At 45.5% G+C, this 16682-nt stretch overlaps 1 non-coding gene across 1 annotated transcript; it reads left to right on the forward strand.

The window, feature by feature from the left end:
• The first annotated feature begins 14687 nt into the window (after positions 1–14687).
• On the forward strand, positions 14688–14937 carry LOC142457644 (small Cajal body-specific RNA 6). Its single transcript, XR_012786343.1, has one exon.
• The last annotated feature ends 1745 nt before the right edge of the window (positions 14938–16682 follow it).

A 16682-nucleotide genomic window follows, 5' to 3' on the forward strand; every position in this document is an offset into this window, starting at 1 on the left:
CTGCTGCAGCATTGTGACCTTGCTCACCAGCATGCCTGTCTATTGATTTGTGATGTCTGAGGCACAGCATGGCCCTACTACATCTTTTTCCTGCGGCCCGCTTTCCGTGAGACCTAAATGACAAATGACAATGCCCTGATGAGCATGTACGCAGACAGAAGCAGCTCAGATGTATACTCTCGAGTCTGAGCATACACATTAGGGCTGGTTTTTCCCAATGGAACTAACTACATAGCAAACCACCACAAAGCGCACCGACAGAGAACAATGACCATTTATTATTTCTCATGTGTCCATAGGTTGGGCTTGCAGTTCTGTTGAAATAGGTTGGGCTTGGGTGATTTTACCTGAGCTCGTTTAGGGGATTTTTTTTTAGCTGGTGGAGTAACTGAAGACTGGCGGTTCAGGAACACCTCCACCGGGATGCCTTACCTGTGTTCCAGGTACCACAGTCCAGCCTGGGCATGTTCTCACGGCAAGAGTCTGAGAGAGAATGGACACTTATGTGGCCACTGGAGGCCTAAGCTAATAACTGGCACACAATCTCTTCATTCCGTTTATTGTCCAAAGTAATTGTCGAGCCCATTCCAGAGTGAAAAGGTAGGAAATAAAGTCATCTTTTGATGGAGGCATGACATAACCATATTATCAAGAGCCTGGAACCAGATAGGGGGTTTGTGAGTATTTTTGTCATCAATGTACTCTAAGAGCCTTCATAGTTTATGTTCTCTGGCCAGAGGCTCCAGTTTCTTCTGGTCTCTGCTTCAATGAGAATTGCCTGCCGCTGCCCTGTGACTCTCTTCTTTTCCTCCATTTCCATGGCCAACAACCCATCGACATGTGCGTCTTCAGAGAGTCATTCAGTCTCCAAGTATTTTTCAGTGGTCACTATATGCCAGATATGTGATAGGCTGGGGCTACTTACTGCCCTTGAGTTGATTGAGGCCGGGGATACAGAAGTTAAGGAAACAAACAAACAAAAATCAACACAAAGCCCATCTTTATTAAGCACCTATTCTAGCTGAGGGAGACAAACAATGGATAAGTAAGCAAGTAACTGTACAGTATATCGGATAGTAATGAGTATATAAAAGAACACCAAGCAGCGAAGGAGAGGCAGGGCATACCTTTTTGCATGACGCACAACAACAGTAACAAAACTTTTATATAAGGTGGCGAAGGTGACATGACATATGTGGCAGAAGAGACAGATGGATGATCTGGGAACTGGCAGGTAGAGGGAACAATAACTGCAAAACGCAGAGACAGCAGAGTATTGGCAGGCTCTAGGATCAGCAAGGAAGTGAGTGTGGAGGAATTTTTACTGTGTGTGTGAGAGAGAGGCTACTCTTTAACACTGGCCTTCACTTTGAATAAGATGGGAAGCCCTTGCAGTATTTTACACACAAAGTAAGGCGATGCAGTTTGTGTTTTACAGTGATCCTCTGGGCATTAGAGCTCAGGGTAGACTCTGGCATAGCAAGGGAGGAAACCGGGAAAGTCAGTCAGGAGTCTACTCCAGGGATCCAGCTGAGAGCTGACGGTGGTTTCGATCAGAGTGGTTATTGGTCAAGATGGTGAGACGGGGTCAACCTTGGAAATGTTTGATGGTAGAGCAGACACGAGTGGAGATGAATTAGGTTTGGGGATGAGAACAAGAGAGGCGTCAAGGATGATTCCGGCAGTTTTGTCCTGAGGAACGGAAAGGTACAGCTCTTTTCTGAGATGAGCAAGTAGCAAGAAGAGTGTTCAGTTGGGCAGTCAATGGGAGCCGCTAAGGAGATAGATGTATGTAGGAATCCAGAGGTCATGGGAAGGGTTCAAGAAGGAAGCACAGGTTTGAGTATCTGGGTCCACCAGAGTCTATGGTATTACCAGTGCCCAGAATCTTGCCCAGCTTAATGCGTTTGCTGCTAGGTGCAATTGAGTCGGTTCCAATTCATAGCGACCCTTTGAGCAACAGAACATTGTGTTGAGGGCCTTCCTCTGTTCTGCTGCCCCTTTATTTCCCAAGCACGACGTCCTTCTCTAGGGACTGGCCTCTCCTAATGAAAACTTATACTCGTTGACTCAGATCTGATGCATGATGATCCATGTATGTCCGAGTAGAACTGTGCTCTGTATGGCTAATTTCTCTGCAGTAGACCAGCAGGCTTTTTTTTCTAGGTCCCTCTGTAAGGACTCAAACCTCCAACTTTCCAGTCAGCAGGCAAGTGCATTAGCTATTTGTATCGCCCAGGAACTGCCTAGCTGATGTTGTTGATCTTGGGTGTTACTGAGTAAGTTTTGTGTAATAAGCCTCCAAGTGAAAGGGTAGACTTTGCTTGGTGGTCATTTCTACAGGGACAGAGCAACAGGTCTTCCCCCATGGAACCATTGACTGGGAGTTCGAATCACTAACGTTTTGCTTAGAGCTGAATGCTTAATTGTTTGTGCCATGACGACGCCTTGATTAGCAAACATTATGTACCAAATTATATGTGTTAAAGAGCAAATGAACCATTCCCTTACTAGAGGTTGTTTATAAATACTTGGTGGACCTTAAAGTGTAATTTCCTGAAGTTATTCCCCTTCTTTCTGAGGTCTCATCGGAGCCTTATCGTGGCTCTCATGGATAAAAACAGGTTTCATTGTGAAGGGTCGAATCGCTTCTGTCGTAAAGGAAGCAATGTGTGGTGACAAGTCAGAAAGAGAAGGATTTGGAATCATAAAATAGCTCATCTTTTATTTTTTTTTTAAAGAAAAGATTCTCCAGGGAACGGTGGCTGGAATTCAGAGGTGTGATGTTCTTGGGCTATTATTGTACTGCTCTTAATTTAATATGAAACTGGAGCAAAGACGCATCCTGTAAAAGGAAGACATTTATTTAAATCAATTGGATGCCAAATGGAAATCTCACCAGGTTGCTTGAAAAACCTCACATCAGCAGTGTCTTGCATAATGTGTGTTACAAAAGGAGATCAATAGGCAATAGCCGTAGAGGAAAAGAGGATGGGAAAGACCCCCCACCCCCCGCCCCATAGCACGGCTGACTATGCGTGAATGTGAGTATTGGGTGTGTGGTAGGAACAAGAAGAAAGCAGGGAAGGCAAGTGAATATGGTTTCTTCTAGTTTGTGCCAGGAAGAGAGAGAAAGAGAGGAGAGAGGTGGTAGGTGGCCTTTCTACCAATGGTAGGAAAAAAAAAAAAAAAGAAGGAAGGAAGCGTGAGAAAGAGCTATCATGTTGGCCTCCATTTTTATGTGCTGGCACTAGGTCTGACCATGCGGGTGGGAATGTGTTCTTTGGAAGCAGACATCTAGGTTGAAACCCGTGCTTCTTGAAGTTTCTACAGCATAAGCTTGAGCAAGCTATTTTATTCCAGCCTTGATTACTTCAACTGCAAGATGATGCTGGTGGCTGTGAGGACGGTGGCAGTAATGATGCTGAGTCATGCTCTCAGACTTGGAAATGCATTCCAGGTAACTGTTGATTAAGGGATCGCAGCAGCTACTAGCTGGGAGATTTAAAGATTTGATTGCAAGGAAGAAGTGAGTCTGCTATTCAATGTTGGCTGTACGATTTAGAAGATTATGTGCAAGGGATGCATGGTGGTCTAAAGGAGACAAACCCATTGCGGTCAAGTCAGTCCAATTCAAATGGACACTAACAGAGAGAAATCAACCTTCCATTTTCTGTACTAAGCCATTTTCAGTAGCTCAGCTCTGTGATGTTCCACGGTTTGTTGGCCGTTCACATGGAAAATTTCTGAGTGACTTGTATTAGACAGAAGCATACATTTTCCTTTCAGAAATTTCTGTGTTGCTCCCACAAAGTCTGCTCCATTGTCTTCTGCTGGAAAAGTCTGCTCTTCTTCCCACATGGGGCATTAGATTAGGAACATAATATGTAGTTGTTGGTTACATAAATGAGTAAATGTTCTTGTGTTTGCTCTATTGGCCAAGCGTCTTTCTGGGTGGTTTCCATTGACCTGGCGAGAAATGAGGGTATGTAAGTGATACTGATGACTCAAGTCCCTGACACCTACTAGATGCTTAATAGCTAAATGGTTTTCCTTTCCATCCTGTTTCTTGGCTGCTGTTCCAGCCTCCTCTGGACCAAGAAACATATCCAGCTTTATCTTCGAGCTTCGTTACATCAGCAGCAAAGTCCAATGCTCCCTTGCTAATCTGATCGCTAATCCAACAATTCCATCCAACAACAGCACCTGCTGCCCACCAATGAAGATCTGTGGTACAGATTCTACACGTAAATTCCCACCTACATTGCATCACACAGAAACTTTGGTCCTCTGAAATCCTCCTGCTTTCTAGAGAATGTCCCTGCCCTTCTCACATCCCCTCCCCTTCAGACTGCAGAGTGTAATTCTGTTTGGGGTGGCAGGCAACAGAGTGGCATTAACTTTCTGTTCCCTCCCAAAATCAGTTAGAAAAATCCTCCCCTAGCTGGTGACCTTTTGACAGCTTAGATATGAAGCTGAGCTGAGCATATTAAGGAGGTAGGTCAGAGCACCATCCAGTTTTCTATTTTTCACATGAAAAGCCCGGGGCCAGAGAAGATACACCCCCGCCAGAATATACTGTGCGAAGTGGGCGCAGGCGCACAACCTTGTGTCTTTCTACCCCAATTCTGCATAGATTGAGATGAGATGTTGCCAATCTTCCAGACCTTTCTTGTGCCACAGATTACTGGGTCTGGAATTGGCTGTTCAAGCTGGGAGCTGGGCACTGCTTTTTGTGCCAAGTCAGGTGACTTGTGTGCTGGTGGGAGCTCTTGACACCTGAAACTCATCTAGACAGGGATATGTGTGAGGTTTTAATTCTGTTTTCAGGTTCTTCCCGTGGCAAAAACCTAGGATGAATATTCCAGCAGAGAATGCCAGGTACTAGGACATGTCCATGGATAAGCTCACCGTCCGCCATCACTCCTTAAATATTTCGTGGGCAAGTGCCTTTTGAAGTCCAGAATAAGTAAAAGGCAATGGAAGGACTTAGCTGAACTAGAATCTTGGCGTTTCAGAACAGATCTTAGAAAGAACAGAATCTAAGCTCCTTATTAGACAAAGGAGAGAACTGAGTGCACAGAAGGAAATACTACGTTGCATGTGGCCACCCGGTGAATCGAAGGTAGAATGAGGATCAGAATCTGGGGTGCAGCTGCAGTCAGAGAAATGTATATGACAGCAGGAGTTGAGATAGTGAGAGCTGGATACCTTTTATAAAGGCTTGGATTTCCCAAGCACATGAAAGCCAGGTCAGGTCCCTCAGTAGTAGCTTTCTGGGAAAGCTGGAATTCTCTGGGATTTTCCTGCTGCTCCCAGAGCTCATGCCAAGTGAGGACTGCTCCTTGTGCCTGCGACTCTTGCCCTCCTGCCGTCCATGGGATCTGACCCCTGCCTCCAGCCCGATCTGGGCGTAGCAGATGGCACTGAGGATGGAGCCAGCTGGCATGGAGGAAGTTCCCAGGAGAAGAAACAGGCATTGTGGAGTAAGTCCCATTGGGCAGAACACTGGATCTGAGTGATGGAGCTGGAGCGGTCAATGTCAAGACCTCCTAACTTTTGCCTGGTTCAAAGGACTCAATTCTAGGCTCCATACCTGTTTCCTGGCCCCGCCCCTCTGCTGATGAAATACATCACACATGGTTGTCTACAGGTCCATCAATCACAGCATTGTTATAAAAGTAAGAATAGTGCATCAATGTTAATATTATTGATAACGATATCTGACACTTAAATTAAACATGGAATAATTATTAAACACTTAAATATAAACCAAAATAATAAATTGTGCAATAAGGAAGGTGGCGTAGGACGAGGCAATATTTCATTCTGCTATGCATAATGTTTCTATTACTCAAAGCCAACTTAATGGCTTCTAAGAGCAACAATATTAATCATAATACATTTTAAGGAAAGAAAAGATAGGAAGGCAATGTAAAAGCAGTATATTACAAATTAAATCGATCCAATAAAGTGTGGACCCCAATGCAAACTACTGACTTTAGTCTCAACAGGAAACAGGAAGACTTGATCAAGGTATCCATAGTGGTTCATTAACTACAGCAAATGCACCATAGCAATGCGTGACGTTAATAGGAAGAAATATGCACCGGGGGAGAGTGTGTATGTAAACCATCCATCACCTAAAACAGCTTTAAAGAATCTATTAAAATTACATTAGTAGAAGATAAACTTAATGGAAAAACTGTGAAGAAGTAGATGAAAAAAGGTCAGAAGTAATTTGGCAACCTGGAGATGTTGAGCCAGCGTCTCCACTCTCACATCCCGTGATGAAATTGCTTGGGAAGAATGTTTTGTTTTACGGTCAGCCTCAGGCCTTGTCCTGACCGATGGCAATGACATTCTTCATCATCTTCCCACAGATAGAGTTGATGTGTGATTGCTCTGTCCAGCCAGATCTGCATGCCTCTGTTGTTGAAAAAGGTATTTGCCAGGTACAACTTGTTGGTCGTACACACTTCTACCATCTGATCTCTGGGGGTGACGATGTCACCCTGCCCTATTTCCCAACTACTAACCCTCCTTTGTTTCCAGATTTTGGGTTCCAATCATCAGTCATTGCCAATGAATCTTGGTTGCATGTTTGATTCCTTTCTGACTGCAGGCTTTGGTAAGAATCCTCCATTTTTCTTTTTCGGCATTTATTGTTGCTGCCTCAATTAGAATACTGGTTCCATTCACAGGCCCTCCTGGCAGGTGGCAGGTGTCACACTTTCACGGGCGGGTTTTTCTGCAGGATTGAGCCCTTTTATCTTTTGAGGATGAATGGGATGCTGGTCTTCAATTTATCATTCTTGGCCTAGTAGATCAAAGAATTATCCATTTGTACCCACTAATGCTTAGAATGTCAATATTGATGCACGCCATATGATTTTTGATGACTTCCATTTTTTCTAGATTTATATTTCGTGCAGCCCATGTTCTGAGTGTTAATGTATGTTTGAGTGTTAATGTATGTTTGAGTGTTAATGTATGTTTGCAGCTGTTTCTTGTCATTTTGAGATGGGCCAACCAATGAATGAAGGCATTGAAAGTCTTACCCCACCCAGGTCATGAAGGTTGACTTCACTCTGAGGGGCAACTACTGTCTAGTTGTATTTGCACTGCCTCCCAACCCGAGGGGCTTATCATCAGGCACTAGATCAGACACTACTCTGAGATTTTCCCTTGTCATCTTTCTGTTTTTTAAAGAAGTACATCGCGGCCCTTCTTTCTTGCCTATTGAGTCTGGAAGCACTATTGAAACCTGTCACACGGGTAACTCTGCTGGTATTAGTAATATTGGCGGCATATGCTTCCAAGATCACAGCAACACTGTGACCTTCCAATATCGTAAAAATACACATGAGCCGCCGCAATATGACAAAGTGTCAGCGAAGTGCTGGGAGCAATATGGAGAGCGCTTGTATAATTTGAGTTTGAGGGTTAGTCATGCAGATAACCTAAGGGGTTAACGTAGAATGATTTGTGAGAGGATTGGTGTGTGCGAGGGATTGCTCTATATTTGGATGGTGCCCTCACTTCCCGGAGAGTTAATCCTCTTTGTCCGAGTCATCCAGCTAGGGGATTATCCTGCTTTAAACCCCACGTGTCCCCACACTTACAATGTGAACAGTGTGTTCCCAAAGTCCAGGGCAGAAAGAGGTCAATTTCTCCTGAGCCAACATACCAGGCCCCTTTGTGTTTGCTTCATCCCAGTCTTCTGTACTATGGGGAGTCCCTGGGGGTGCAAATGCTTAACACTCAGCTGCTAACTGGATGGATGTTCAAGGCCACCCAGAGCCCCTTAAAAAAAAAAGCTAGGCAATCTACATCCCCAAACTCAGCCACTGAGAATCCTCTCGAGCACAGTTCTACTCTGATGCACATGGGATCACTTCGAGTCTGAATCAGCTTGGTGACAACTGGTACTGGTGTGTTAGGGTGGGAGAGACTGAGGCCCCGAGAAGGAAGATCATTTGATTCCATGGCAGATTTGTGACCAGAGCTCTTCATTTCCAGCTGGGAGTTTTGTCCTCTGCCCAGGGCTGGTCTCTAAAGAAGGATTCTGGGAGGGAGTTCAGCCGAATGAACAGATGAGTGGGCCAGAGGCAGTGCAGATGTCCCTTCTACATTGTGTTCTGGTGAAGTCTCCAGTGTGTCTGTGGGAAGGCCAGCCTGCTCCCTCTCTTTCATAGAGGGCCATTTGGAACACCTCCAAGCTGCCGAATCCCTTCCACTGTATCCTGGTTTTGTACAATTAATGATTGTACAAATTAATGAGAGAAGAGATGGCTGCCTGGTTTACCAGTCTTGTGCTGGTACCTTATGGCTCCCTGATTCTTACTCCCAAGAACTGCGTGGAAGAGGAGAGGAAAATTAGCATATTGTTATACCAAAAAGAAGAAGGTTTAGTTGCTGGGTAGGTAAAGCCCATTGATGTCCACCTGGCTTCTCTTGTTGAATTCAAGACCACAGTTTCGTTGGTGAGTGTTAGCGACTTTGAAGATCTGGTATTTTCTGTCTGCTCTTCCTTTCCTGAGGAGTTCAAGTTCGTTGACTGCTGACTGGGTTGGCATTGGGGGTAACGCTGTGCAAGGAGGGTATGATCTCTGACTTCATGGAGTGTGCAGTCTAGAAATTTACAATGGGGCTGGGGTTCGCATGCACACACACTTGGTTGTCCTCTGTGTTTCGTATCCACTTCAACAAGAGGTCCATCCTTGAATCACATCGATGCGCTGTTCTGCCAAAGAACAGGGCTTTGCCATCTCCCACGGCATCGTACGTCTTGCAAGTTGAGTTAAAAAAAAGTCCATTCTGGCTCCAGCTCTCTGCTATTGTCTTCTTATGAAATGAGGTGCGAGTGGGGGGACTTCCTTGGCATTCCTCCGGTGGCAGGCTGTGAATCAGCGCAGGCACCCCAGGCGGCTTTGTTGTGTTGTGTGGTGGTGTTTGAACACTGGGCAGCATAGTGCTTTGTTATTCACAAGCTATTTGTACAATCCCAGCCGCTGGTGATTGTGCACTAATTTCTAGCAGAGAAAGCGCGGAGACGTTTGCTCAGAGGGAATACAAAGAGACGGAATGAGGGGTACTCTGCAATAGTGTGTAGAACACTGCACAACTCTCCTCACAATGGCAGGATTATTCCTCCGTTAGGATTCCCGGGGGGGGGGGGCATCCCCTCCTCAGGGTTCAGCAAAGGACCATGTATTCTGGGAGCGAAGCCTGTCTCATTCTCTTGGCATGAGCTGACAGGACTTGATCAGTGGCCTCCATCCTTGGGATCTGGTAAGGCTTGTGCCTATTGGGAGCTCTTAGATCCTCGAGACTTTGAACACAAGGTCAACACTGGAACACAGGCTGAGAGGAGGACCAGGTGGCAACTTCCTCCCCTTTTTCCTTGTTCCACGGTGGGAAGAGTGGAGGCTCTGGAGCTGGCTTGCTGGGCTGGAAGCCTGCCTCCTGCATGTGTTAAGCGCACAAAACAAAACCCCCAGCCCACGGCCCTCAGAGAGATTCCAACTCACAGGGCCCCAGAAGAGAGAGTAGAATTGCTTCTTCAGGTCTGAGACTGAATCTTTTTTTTTTTTTTGAGACGTAATCTTTACTGGAGCAGAAAGCTCCATCTTTCTCCCTTAGAGTATCCGATGGGTTTGACCCACTGACCTGGTGGTTAGCATCCCGCCACATACATCGCTACGCCACCAAGCCTCATGCCTTCACTTCCTACTGGCGCTTCAATGGTTCTCTGTAAGAGAAGTGGAATGTTAATATTGCTCTATCTCCTGTAGTTGTTAAGACGAATCAATTAACGAAGAGAACTCCTTGTTTAGCATGATTTGAGCATAGAACCAGTATCTTGTTATTGGTGGATGTTCGGTTGGCCCCTGACTCAGGGCGATACCATGCACAACAGAATGGAAAACTGCCTGGCTCAGTACCATCCTGCCAGTCTGCTGTGCATTGCAGTGCTGTGCTCGCTTGGGTTGTAACTGTCGGATGTTCAGAGGCAGACCATCAGGCTTCTTTTCCGAGTCAACCAAGCCTGGAAGCTCGGCGGAAACCGCTCATCACCCTAGTCACCCATGACCGACCGGGAGGGCTGCTCCTGAGTTGTCTTGACCGGGGATGCTAGAACATCGGTCTCCCACATAAAAAGCGAGGGTTTACCACTATAACCCCAAGGTCCCCTTGCAGCAAGTATAATGATCTGTCATACCAGGACGGTTCAAAAGGTTATGGAAAAATAGGACAAAAATAGTTGAATTTTTCTATAAATGTTTAGAAGCCTCCTTGTATTGCTGCATAACACATAGGCCCAGGTATGTCAGTGGCCCACACGTGAAACATGAGTTTCCAGGAAACCGGTGGTGCTTCTTCAGGCTGCGGGTCCAGGCTTGCTCTATGTGTCTTTCGACCTCCTTGGGCTAGCAGCTACCAGAGAGATGTGCACATAGCAAAGGGCGAGATGACAAGAGGGAAGCCAAACTGTGACACTGTATTTAAAACCTCCGCTCATGTCATCTCTGCCATTGTTGATAAGACAACTCATGGTTCATCCCAACACCAATGGGATAGGAAGCATGTTCCTTACGTAGTGCAAGCCACCGCCGTGTTACGTGGCTAAGACGTGGATTATACGCATGCCATGGAGGAGTGAGGAATTGAGACCAGTCCTCCAGACCACCACAGCAAGTGAACAGGATGCTCAATGAGGTTTTTCTATTTTCCCTGAATGAGCATTCAGCTTGCAATTCGGGAGAAGTGGCAGACAGTCGGTCTTTTAAAGTGAGCCACAAAAAGCTTGGAGCCCAGGATTTTCCCAAAGGTAGAACCGTCCTTGGTGCCCTCAAATCTTAAGTCCCCAAGTCAATATAAAGAGAGGGATGTGGAGTCTTGGCCTGGGGGTGAGGGACTTGATTGAGTTGGAAGACTTTTTGTTCCCTACAAGCCAAAGGAAGGGACACTGTGCGGCTCCATTGCGGAGACTGGGGCCACCTGCAAGGAAAGATGACAGGGGGTACCTATTAAAAAACCCGTCACACTCACTGCTAATGATTCGATTCTGACTCAGTGTGATTCTGTAGGGTAGGGTACAACTGCCCCTCTGATTTCTGAGACTGTCAACTCTTTATGGGAGTAGAAAGTGTCATCTTTCTCCTTCGGAGCCATTGGTGCTTTCGAAGTGTTGACCTGAGGTTGGCAGCTCAGTGTGTGGCCCCTTATACCACCTGGGCTCCGAGGGGCATGTTGTAGCCTGACTGAGTGCCTGCTGAGCAGTCAGCATCACTGTCTGTGATACTAACGAAGACTTCCCTTTAGGGCTCGATGTGTCCTTTGGAGTTTATAGCGCATGACCACATGGAGTTTGGTCCTACCTCTAGTCTGAACGTGTTGGCAGGCGTGAGGTGTCTTGGAGGAGCCCCCACCAGCAAGGAGAGATAGATGGAAGGACAATGTCTCTAGAAAGATAAACATACTTTCCCTAGTCTGTTGGCTGAGGCCTGCAGAAGGCAGACCTGCAGACCTCATCTGATCCCGAGGCTTGATGGACAGGAGCATGGAGTCTTTGTGACGAACAGAGGACTGTCCCAACTGTTATCTGGTTATCCCAAGAGGGGGCTTCCACGGTAGAGCAGTGTCTGGGGGAGGGGTGTGGGGAGCTGATGGGTCTGAGTGGACCACTCCTCTCTTTGAGAGAGTCCAGTGTGAAGAGGCCAAGGTGTACGTGATCATGCCTCATGAAAACGTGTGTGCACACACAAGTCACCAGCATCAGACAGTCAAGTTCAAACCCGAGGTGCCTGGAGGAAGAGTCAGACCTGAAGAAGTGGATGGTGAGGTGCACTCAGACCCAGGTACCCCCTTCTTCCTTCATGGCAGGCCATGAAGCTGGAGTTGAAATCGGTCATGGGTTGGGGTGAAGTGGAAGGGAGGGAGGAAGAACTGTAAACTGGCTATGAGATTGAAAGTGCTACATTGATTTGGAGTTGCTTCATTGATCAAGGGGACAAAATAAAGTCTATAATATCTTCCCAGAGGGTCCTTAGCAAACAGGGAGGGTGGGTGAGAGGATGCTGGTGAGGGGAAACTAAGCTGGATTATTTCAGACTCCTGTACAGGGAGAATGTTTGAGAAGTGGGCTCCTCTTCGAAGCTCCTTCCCTCCGCTGCCACTTGGAGGAGCATCTTCACATCTTTCCAGCACTGGCTGCGGGCTTTCCCAGGGAAGAGGTAGGGGCTGGGGCTGGGGGTACAGTCACTCAGACTGATCTTCTGAGGCTCCTGGCTGTTTCTCCTAATCCTCAGCTTTGGTCCAGGCCGGAAGCAGATGGAATGGAATCCTCTGTGGGATGCTTAGCAATTTGCTCCACTTAAAAAAAACAAAACATTATCGTGTCTTCAGTGAAGATTTACACAGCAGTGTAGACTCCATTCAACCAGTTCTACCCAAGCTGTTCAGTAACATTGATTCTTCTACCATGCAGAGAATAAAAAAAAACCCAAAATTCTCATTACATACACTGGTTATTCAACCTTCCGTGCCTCCTTATGCTTAAACCTTTGCTGTAAAGTAATGTTGACCATTTGAGCTCATAGAGTTGATTTTGTTAAGAGAAACATTTGTTCCACTTTTAAGAGTACGATAGGTTTCAGAACAAATTAGATGTTGGCATTTCTGGGAGAACATTCTTTTCCCAGTGGGAAGAGCTCTCTTTGAAAAAGATACCCGTCCTCCTAATCTGATAATCATTGGCTTTCAGGAAAAGATTAAGCCACTGGAGTGGATGAGGAAAAAAAACACAACATGTCTAAGCCACTCTGCCTCTGGAGCTTCAAGGCTATGGGGAGCAACTGGTTTGCCTTTATGCCCAGATCTGGGCCCTTTGATGGATCCTTGAATGCAGCAAGTGGCAAAGCCCACCTCTGACGCTGAGCCCCGAGGGTCCCTCTGCTGTAAAAGCACGCAACTTGTTTTGAGCCTTGAAATTACACATCTCCACTGGGAAATTGAATGATTGCTTAACTTGGCCCTCTACTACTTGATTTGACAGATATGTATTTTTTTTAATTAGAGAAGTGCTACTTGCTATTGAATAAACTATTGAAATTGTAAAAGCTTATACATTATAAAGCAAGGGATAGATGTTGTTAAGTTGCTGTCCAGACTGTTGCTTGCTGTTGGTTTTTCACCGGTCCAGCAGAGCATCCTTCTTCTCAGTGCATCCTGGCTAGAGTGAATGCGGATAGCCTGTCTTAAAAGTTTGTTTAAGGCGACTTCATTTTTATGCAGAGCCTACAGTGAGATCAGTTTCACCGACTGAAGGAAAACCCAAAGAGGAATTTTGCTTTTACGACAACAGGCAAAAAGCCAAAGTAGAATTCGGTGTTGGTTTTGCAGCAAGCCATTGAAGAGACAGCAGACAGCCGGGCAAGGAGAGAGCACAGGGGCCAAGCTCCTTCCTCAGGAATTACTCTCAGCACTTCAGCATCAAGCTGCCTTAGCTTTGAACTATGTCCGTGAACACTCCATGTTAGTGTTATTCTAGGCTTTTTGTGTTATTGGATATGATGTGATTTGCTTATTTTTTATTTACTGTGTGTGTGTGTGTGTGTGTCTGGGGAGGCTGAAAATTGAATGGTGATTACTTTCCCCATTCCAATTTATGGAAGGTTTCAAAGGAATTCTCTGCTTTTAGAAGTGGGGGGAAACGATATTATCATTAAATAAAATCATGCAGCCAATTAAAAACACATTTTATTGTTTTTTGGTGAAGGTTTATGCAGCGGCTTAGGTTCCCATATCACAATTTCCACACAAGTTGTTCAGCGACATTGATGAAATTGCTCACGATGTGCGAACGTTCTCATTATTCTTTTTAATAAATTACTTTATTGGGGCGCATACAACTCTTTTCACATTCCATACGTACATCAACTGAGTAAAGCACCATTGTACATTCGTTGCCCCGTTCTCGTTATTCTTGTTTGAATGTTCTATTTCTGTTCATCTGTTTTCCCTTCCCCTTCACAGTCTCATCGTGGTTTTACAGTAATTGTTTGGTCTCTTAAATGTCGGTTGGTTATTTGGTCTCATATAGAGAATTTGTTAAAAGAGCATGGTATTTACGAGTGATGCTCATTATTTTTTGACCCAGTTGGTTGTTCCGCCCCAGAGGGACCTCAGGGTGGGTTTGGTTCAAAGTTTGGCAAGTATCTCAGGGCAGCAGTCTTGGGGAGTCCGCTAGTCTCAACCGGTACAGCAGGTCTTTCTCTCTCTCTCTCTCTCTCTCTCTCTCTCTCTCTCTTTCTTTCAAAAGGAAGTTTAAACCTTACCACTTTCGTTGATGAGAAAAATGGCATCTTGTTTTACTTTTCACTTATTTGATTGAAAATGAGCTTAACCAATTGTTTTTGGACCAATATTTGGTGCAAGTGAGATTGAGCCTTTATATCTGCTTTGCTGAGCAGTTTCTATCGACGCTCTATGTCCCTTTTACATTGGTTGTTAGTATTTTTCATATTTATCAGTGATAATCATTATTATTGCAGGCATCTCCAAATTAGTTATCTGCCTTTAATGTTAGTGTGTAGTGTATGATCTTTTTGGCATGTGGAAATCTAGTTTTTGAATATTTAAATTGTCACTATTTCTTTAAAATTTCTTCCTTTCCACACTTAGATCGTTCATTACCATAAGAACAGAACTATTCATCTATAATATTGACTCTTTTCCAGCTGCCCCTCCCCTGTCAGGCCCCAGCCATGCCATGCTGGGCACAGGGCAGCTGATATCGTGTGGTGCCCCCACCATGTCCCTGACGAGCCCGGGAGCCACGGTGGTTGGTGCCCAACATCTGCAAGACCAAGGGACCCGGAGGCAGAGCATGCTGGGATCTGGGGGCTGAGCTGACATTGCCAAGCTAAGGCTTCCTGCCCTCTGGAGGAGGGGGTGCTGCTGCCGCAGGGTCCTGCCAGCCTGGCTCCCAGGGGGCCCACGGCCGGCGTGGGGCTCCGAGGAGACCCCGGGCACCACTCTGGGCCAGTTTCAGGCATGCGGGCAGGGACGTGTTGGTGCTGGCTGTGCCCTGGGCATGTAGCCATGGTCAGGCTGTGCTGTGTGGGGGCGGGTGGTGCCCGGGCCTCCTGAGCCTGCTCTTCTCCCCAGAACAACCCCCCCCCCAAAGTGGACTCTTTTATCATTTTAATTTTATGTGTCATCTCATTCTGTATAATATAATAATCTATTTGGACTTTATTATGATTCCGAGTGTGGGTGGAGATCTGTCTTTGTGTATATCTTGGTTCTTGTTAACTAGTTCCTTCAGTACCACTAAGTGAATAATCCTTTAATTCGACTTTTGAAAAGCCAATGGTATAGTTTGGTTCCATTAGATCCCTTTGTCATTTGTGCCCAAATTAAAATATTTCCTTATCTTTAGGCTATATTTCTATGCCTAGTAGTACAAGTTCCTATTCTTACTTATTTAAAAACGTTTATTGAATGTTTTACCCATTTCTTTTTCCAAATTAATTACTGAATCAGGTTCCTTTGTGCGTGGGGAAGCAGGGGGTAAAAAAGAGAATGTTTTGAAACTGGCTGTGGTAGCAGTTGTACAATACTGCTTGATGTGTGTGATAGTCCATGTTGACTAAGAAACAAATCCATATAGTACCTGGGGAGTGGGGTCAAAGAGAAACAAACCATAAAAATGGAGCGTGGATGCTTGTGTGGCCTCTACCTTATGGTGGTTTTCTTTGGCTAGCTGGAGGTGGGATAAGGTCCCACTGTTTGCTTGATTGCTTTCTGGAAAAAAACATAAGAAGTGAAGGTTTTGATTCCTAGAATTTGTCTTTGGTTATGCCTGTCTGAAATGGTGAAAGTGAATGTGATTAATGTAGATTTTGAGCTTAGGGGGCAACATGGCCCCTTGAACTTCTCCTCTGAGACTGTGCTGCTTGGTCAAAGTGACCGACAGAAGGGCCAGCCCTAGCTTGATGCAGCCAGAGGCTGAGGCCATATTGCATGTGAATGGGATAGTTTAGATAAGATTGAAAAAAAGATAAGATTGGATTTGCCGGTTTTAAGAATGTGTTTAGGGTCTGACTCTACCAGGTATATACTGATTTCTACTGTCTATTGTTATTGGTATGTGTGATAGAAAGGATGATTGAGAAGTATGACAATAGAGTTGGCAAACCCACCACCTTCAACCATTAAATTGGGTCTTTAAATGGGTATAGGAATTGAATTGCCTGCAAAGAAGACTCTGAAAGGATATGCCCCACCCATTGCCTTGAGTGCTCAGTATATTTGCATTTGACAGGACTAGCTCAGAGAGCTGTGAACAGGCTGAAGAAAGAAATGGGAGTTTTGAACTAGTGGTTTGTGCTTGAAGCTGGAAAAATTTGGAGCCATGAGGAAACTCTCCTCTTTAGAACTGAATGTGAAAGGAAGTTTGTGGGCCAGCCTGTGGCTTGCTAGGTGACCACCTGGATCTATTTGTCTACTGAAAGAGGGAGAAAGCAACAATAGAGAGATGTATTGAGTGTGGCCACTGACCCCTGTGGACATAGTTGACCCCTGTGGACATAGTTCACAGGGACTAGAGAAGATGAGAGTGGGTTGGCTGGTGTGAAACGCATAGATTGTGCAGAAACAGACTATGGCCTGGC

The sequence above is a fragment of the Tenrec ecaudatus genome, chromosome 9 (genome assembly GCF_050624435.1).
Source record: "Tenrec ecaudatus isolate mTenEca1 chromosome 9, mTenEca1.hap1, whole genome shotgun sequence".
In the NCBI taxonomy this organism is placed as follows: Eukaryota; Metazoa; Chordata; class Mammalia; order Afrosoricida; family Tenrecidae; genus Tenrec; species Tenrec ecaudatus.